We start from the raw sequence: 7617 nt of genomic DNA, 5'->3' as shown, positions 1-7617 counted from the left end.
TATAAAACTTAGCAACATAGTAGTTAGTGAACAGAACATTAGTAGGCATCAGCAGGATGTCGAGAGGCAGATGAAATGGTTAGATATGTGTTGGACACAATTTAATTTGAATACATATAAATGTTAGGAGAAACAACTTTAAAAGTAGTAAAATCATAATGGTACTATTTTAAATAGAGTACAAGAACAGAGGGGCCAGGAGATGCATATGCACAAATCTTTGAAAGTTGCAAGGTCCAATGAGTCTGCATCGACCTTCTGAAGAGCATCCCGTCCCGAGCCAGCCTCTCCCATCCTACTCCTGTAACACTGTATTTCCCATGGCTAATCTACCAGCCTACACATCCCTGCATAATGCAGACAATTTAACATGGCCAATCCACCTAACCTACACATCTTTGGACTGTAGAAGGAAACCAGAGCAAACTGACATGCAGAAAACGTGCAAACTTCACACAGTCACCTAAGGCTGGAATCAACCAAGTCCTTGGTGCTAAGAGGCAGCAGTGCTAACCACTGAGCCACTGTAACACTCATATGGTATGTTGACAAGGAGATTTAGAATACCTGCGTTTCTAGATGGCAATATTAAATACAAAACAAGATTGTAATGTTCACTTACAAATCTTTGGTTGGGTCTCCTCTGGTGGATTGAGTACAATTCTGACACCACATTTCAGGAAAGGCATCAAGAGCATAGAATATAGAACATAGAACAGTACAATACAGTACAGGCCCTTCAGCCATCGATGTTATGCTGACTACTAATCCTACTCGAAAATAAAGCTAACCTACGTACCATTCATTTTACTACCCATCCAAGAGTTGCTTAAATGTCCCCAATGTAGCTGACTCTACTACCACCGCTGGCAGTGCATTCCAAGTACCCATTGCTTTCTTTGTAAAGAACCTATATCTGACATCTCCCCAAACCTTCTTCCACTCACCTTAAAATTATACCCTCTCGTGATAGACATTTCTGCCGTGAGAAAAGGTCTCTGGTTATCCACTCTATCTATGCCTCTCATCATCTTTTACATCTCAATCAAGTCACCTCTAATCCTTCTTCACTCCAATGAGAAAAGCCCTAGCTCCCTCAATCTTTCTTCATAAGATATACCCTCCAGTCCAGGCAGCATCCTGGTAAATCTCCTCTGCACCCTCTCTAAAGCTTCCACGTCTTCTCTAAAATGAGGCAACCAGAACAGGACACAATATTCCAAATGTGGTCTAACCAGGGTTTTATAGAGCTGCAGCATAACCTCGTGGCTCTTAAACTCAGTCCCCGTGCTAATGAAAGCAACACGCCATATGCCTTCTTGTCAACCTTATCAACTTGGGTGGCAACTTTGAGGGATCTTTGAGGCAGAAAAAGTATACAGTAGAGGTTATCTAATGGTATATATTAGAGTCAAGAGATCGGAGAAATTGGGATTCCTTTCCCAAGAATAGAGAGAATTATGGAGAAACCCAGTAAACACGTTCAGCTTTATAAAAGATTTCCTCTGGCATGTGAAGCAATCACCAGAGGTTGTGGATTTGAAATAATTGTTAAAAGAGCTAGATAGGTAATGGGAGAAATTTCCTCACATGGCTGTCAGCTAACTCCGCTTTCGGGTTTGAGAGAGAAAGAGAGAAAAATGTCTCATCAAACAGGGATCGGAAGTAAACCTGGTGTATGGGAGTAAGGGAGGAGATGGGGGCAAGGGGGAGATTGAGGGTAAAGGAGCAGATTGGATGTAAAGAAGGGATTTTGAGATAAAGGAGGGGATTGACAGTAAAGGCGGGAATTGGGGGTAAAGCCAGAGGGGGCAGGGATGGAGGGTAAAAGAAGGGATTCGGGGTAGAGAAGGAACTTCTTCACCCAGAAGGTTGTTACTTTATGGAATTCCTTGCCCATTGAGGTAGTTGATGCTACTTTCAGTAAATGTTTTTAAAGCGAAGGTACATCTTATTTGAACAATAAAGGAATTAAAGGTTACGGTGAGAGCATAGGTAAGTGGAGCTGAGTCCATGAAAAGATCAGCCATGACCTTATTGAATGGCAGAGCAGGCTCAAAGGGCTGCACGGCCTACTCCTGCTCCTGGTTTTAACTTTCTTCAACTCAGTTTGGTGGTCAGTTTAGCTCAGTTGGCTGGAATGCTAGCTTGAAATGCAGAATAATTCCAGCAGCAGGGATTCTATTCCTGCTCTGGTTGAGGGTATAATGAAGGATTTTCCCCTTCTCAATCTTGACCTGCAGGTTAAACCTCTATCAGTTGTCTCTCTAATGAGACAATGGTCTGGTGACATTACCCATTATTCAGAAAGCACACCCTGAAATGCGGGTAGAATTAGTTACTAATGAACATTCAAAAGACAGTTAAGCTCATACTTACAGAGGACTAGATTACAAGGTAAGGTGAGGCAGCTTTTATTTTAAAAAAACATACAGAGTGATTCTATGATTCCAACCGAATAGGAGGTGTGATTTTCTTCTGTTGTTGATGAAAATGTTTACAATGTCAAGCTTCAAAACAAGGTTAAAACAAAACAGAAAACATTGGAAATGGTGAGGCAATCTTTGTTGATGTTGTGGGTTCCAAACCTTCCCAAACTAAAAAGAACTAGAAGGCAAAGGAAAAGAAAGTGGAGTGGAAACAAAACACATAAGACATAGAATGACCCGTATTATCTGGATAACTGGAGACAGATAAATGATAGACATGGCAAAATAATTTAACTATGCCATCAAACGTTACAGGAAAGGATTCCTATTGTGACTTCGATGACCACTTACATTCTGAAGTAATTGATTGTACCTTTGAAGTGCAATGTCATATTCTAGTAAATTCTGAACTTCAATAATGTAAAACTGACCACAAAAGGATGGCCACATGAGGATAACATGACTTTCTCTCAGGATGGAACCATGCCCCACCACCTCCAAACCCCCCCCCCCCTCAGACAGAATGAAGGGAACCTTCCAAACTGCTGTTGACTAAATGCTGTTTCCTTAATTAAAAATGGTATTTTCAATTGAATGGGAATTCCAAACACAAGAGCACTGGCAGTCTCAATTTCTCAAGATACAAAATCCTCTCTTTGGGTGTATAATTTATCCATTCATCTACCCTATTTGGAAACGAACTTTGGACTTGGTCACTAGCGATAAGGTTAGAGTTAGAGAAAGCCACTTTACCATTTGCTTTAATAATGACTGCAGGATGCTGTTCTAAAGACAGAATTATGATGAATGTCTTGGAACCTGCTACAAGACATCCAAATACTCAATGGTCATCAACAACAATACCTTCACCATTACAACTTTGAGTCAATCTGAAAACCAATTTCCTCGAGTTCATCCTTGAAAGAAACTTCACAGCTTACTGTGAATTCTCTACCTTCACTTTGACTAAATCTTCAACTCATCTAAGAAACTATAGATCTGCCACAAAATGGGCTGAAATAATTTTTTCAAATTAGTATTAGAATTAGAATCCTTACAGTGTGGAAACAGGCCCTTCAGCCTAACAAGTCCACACCAATGCTCCGAAGAGTAATCCACCCAGACCCATTCCGTCTTTATCTTTAGATTAGATTGCCTACAGTGTGGAAACAGTTTCATATATTTCCACATATATGCAAATGTATTAATTATTGGTAATAAAAACAGATTAATAAATTCTGTCCCTGATGGTGAGGGGAAACTTTAAGATATCAAGAAATTACTCTATACAACTACAAACAGGCCCTTTGTCCCAACAAGTCCATATCAACCCTCCGAAGAGTAACCCACCCAAACCCATTTCCCTCTGAGTAATGCACCTAACACCATGGGCAATTTAACCTGGCCAATTCACCTGACCTACACATCTTTGGACTGTGGGAGGAAACCTGCACAGCCACAGGGAGAACGTGCAAATTCCACACAGACAGGCACCTGAGGCTGGAATCAAACCCGGGTCCCTGGTGCTGTGAGGCAGCAGTGCTAACCACTGAGCCACTGTGCCACCTGTAGTTAATCCTTATGTATGTATTAGACAAATGAGTGAGGCATTGCATTTAAGTATTGGGGATAGGTGTCTGCTAATAATAAAATGTCTCCCGGCACCAATGGTACAATTATAAATTCTGACTGCACATGTTGATCCCCTTTTTTCTTTTTTACAGACTGCACATGCGTATGCACATCAATATAAACACATAAGTCCATTCTTTTTCTTGTAGCTTCTCTTGGGGTGTTTTTGCACCAGGTCTGATTCCTCCGACCCTGCCTGGGATACTGGCAGCGTGTACAGGACCACAGACTGCTTATGGTGTCCGGAGCATCTCAGCCAAAGCTTTAGGCTGGAATGGCTTCAAGATTGTGACATCTGCCATATCCATCTTGTTCTCAGAGATCAATAGAAATCTACTTTGTTTAAGAGTATCTTTTACTTAAACAATACTCTTTTTCTTCCTTGTTGCATTTTTATTAGTTTGTTATGTTTTTAACAGTCTTTATTTAATAGCTTGATGCTACTGCATGTGCATTTGACGATGCAGCCAAATAAAAAGCCTTTATTTTAAAATTCAAAACTCAGTACAAGTATGTTGCTGGAATAATTTAATTGGAACAATTAAAGGGTAATTGTTCCATATATTTCCACATATATGCAAATATATTAATTATTGGCAATATAAAACAGATTAATAAATTCTGTCCCTGATAGTGAAGGGAAACTTTAAACTTTTAGATATCAAGAAATGACTCTGTACAACTGCAACATTTAAAAGGCATCAGATGGGTATATGAATAGGAAGGGTTTATATGGATATGGGCCAAATTCTGGGAAATGGAATTAGATTAATTTAGAATATCTGGTTGGCATGGACGAGTTGAACTGAAGAGTCTGTTTCCGTGCTGTATAACTGTGTGGCTCTATGACTCTAAAAGGGTCATAGATGTTTGGAACACTCCCCAACAAATGGCAGTCAATGCTGGATCAGTTAATTTTAAATCTTAGATAGATAATTTTTTTTCTAAGCAAAGTTATTAGGGGATATGGGCCAAAGGCAGGTGTATGGAATTAGGCCAGAGATCAGCCATGATATTATTGAATGGCGGAATAATCTCGAGGGGCTGAATAGCGTACACCTGTACCAAGGTTTCTGTCTTCCTATATTCCTAAAAGTGAGCCATTGCAGATAACAATGTTATCCTGTTTCTTTAGTCTGCATGACAATGTGTCCAAACAATTTTGGCTGGTCAACTGACTTACACTGGCTCACAAAGCCTGTGTTAAAAATGCATTCTCTCCTCAGGCACGAAAACAAAGGCAATCCTTTCAGGGTTCAACTTTTTTTTTACTTTGTTTTGATCACCCCTCACATGGTGATTCTGCTCCACACCTCAGACTTGCTTGTCCCTGATTTTATAAAATGAGCAGTGAATGCAGCCACTGAGTTGGCACATTTACAAACCACAATAATGCTGCAGGAGAGAACAGCAATAGCAGCAGTCAGTAAGGACGCAAAGCAATGGTACAACTCCATCCTTTGTTTTTAAGAGTATCAGGAGGAACCAGTGAGGCTATGAATCACATGTAAGCCAAATTTTCACTTTTAATGCACAAAGTGGGGACCTAAATATTTAATTGACTTGTTTTCTTTTTAATTTTGAGTAGATTACTCCATTTTTATGCACAGGGAACATCTAATAGCTCACTTTGAACTCAATTGTTTCTGGGTTTGTCAGGCCCTACTCATTTGTGGGAATGCTTTCTATCTGTTGTTGAAAGCCTTGCAGTATCTATTTAGTGTTGTAGATTTTTTTTTGCTAAACATTCAAATCTGAACCTTACCTGTTTCCATGGTGATGGATCACTTCAACATTGCAAATCGACATTGTAATCTGTGTTGCATAACAAAAGATCATGGTAACCGTGGCAACAGAACACTTCACCATTTTAAACTAGTGTCCTAACCTTCATTATATTAAAAGGTCTGTTGTAAACAGATATAAGCAAACAACTTTACAATAGTCGCTTGAAAATTCTGAACTCAGCCAAAGCACTGAACTTGGATGAACCTCATCAGTTAAATTCCAGGCAAATGCAAAGAAAAGACATGGTTTAAAAGCAATTTTTTCAAACAAAAATATTGATTCTTGCCTAATCTAGCTGTGCCAAAAATTAAGTTGGTTGTTATGTCAAGCAAAAATTGAACTTTTTTTTTGCTAGAATTCTGATTTCCAGTCGTGACCATGGCAACAGAATTCTTACACATACTTTATCCTTCTTCCATAATTTCCAGAGTCAAGATTTCATTGTCATTACAATTCTGATGCGTGGAAGGAGTGACGATTCCACATTTTATATTTCTCATTTTTAAAACATGTGTCAATGTCAATCTCCTCACAAAAGACAATCAATTTCCATTATTTGTCCTGTCATTTTTGGGCTCAGTTCATCCATCCAAGATCATGTCAAATTTCCATCAAGAAAAGACTGCAGATGGGGTCCTGGAAAATTTACTCTCCCTTTATTCTTGTTTATCTCATCTCAGAGCACAATACTTTTCAGCATCTCTCATTTTACGTGGGGTCACCAGAACGCTGGTGCATCAATCTCCTCCAGTCAGTCACCCATTCCTCTTCCAAATCTCACCATGTCTAAGTCTCTTGCCTCTGCATCGTTCCATATTATCGTAGGCATTTCTGTTCTCCTCCCTGACAATCTGCCACCACTGACCCTTGGTACTTGAATCAACTTGCATTCTCAAACTTTTGACCCAGAGCATTTATACCTTCACTCTGATGATCTTCCCTTGCTTAGGGATCAATTAGCTCAGATGACTGACTCTCAATACAAAGTAATTCCAACAGCACAGGTTCAATTCCTGCACTTGCTGAGGTTACCATGAAGGACTCTCCTTTTCAACAGCTCCCCTCTTCTGAATTGTGGTGTCCCTCAAGTCAAACTACTATTAACTGCTGCCCTTTAATAAGGCAACAGTCCTATTGCCTAGTAAGACTGTGGTCACTTTATGTCACCCCACAGTCAAATTGACAGTCACAAATTGGGTCTTTGGTTTACTGGTACTCATGCTTTTATCCTGAACAGCCTGTGGGTAATTGATAGCTTTGACTGGTGACATCAAAAATGATACACATACTGCTGTACTTTATTCAGCAGTCCTGAAAACTGAAATGCAAAACAGCTGGCTGATTCCAATTTACACGATCACATTGTTAAGATGACTCTTTCTACTCAGTTTTAAACATATGATTCATTCATTTTTTAAAGTTAAAAGTCTTAGGAGTTCAAGGTCTCAGAGTGGGTGGCACGTTGCTGAGGCAATAAGAGGAGTTGACAGATTCTGATTGTCTCCACACAGCAATCTTTTGTCTTGGGAAGTCACACTGGAGACTCCGATCAGAGGCTGAGGGCCTATTATAGAGTCATAGAGGTGTACAGCATGGAAACAGACCCTTCGGGCCAACCTGTCCATGCCGACCAGATATCCCAACCCAATCTAGTCCCACCTGCCAGCACCCGGCCCATATCCCTCCAAACCCTTCCTATTTATACACCCATCCAAATGCCTCTTAAATGTTGCAATTGTACCAACCTCCACCACATCTTCTGGCAGCT

The sequence above is a fragment of the Hemiscyllium ocellatum genome, chromosome 4, assembly GCF_020745735.1.
Source record: "Hemiscyllium ocellatum isolate sHemOce1 chromosome 4, sHemOce1.pat.X.cur, whole genome shotgun sequence".
Classification (NCBI taxonomy): domain Eukaryota; kingdom Metazoa; phylum Chordata; class Chondrichthyes; order Orectolobiformes; family Hemiscylliidae; genus Hemiscyllium; species Hemiscyllium ocellatum.
The sequence above is the reverse complement of the archived record's forward strand: the minus strand, read 5'-3'. Positions refer to the sequence as shown.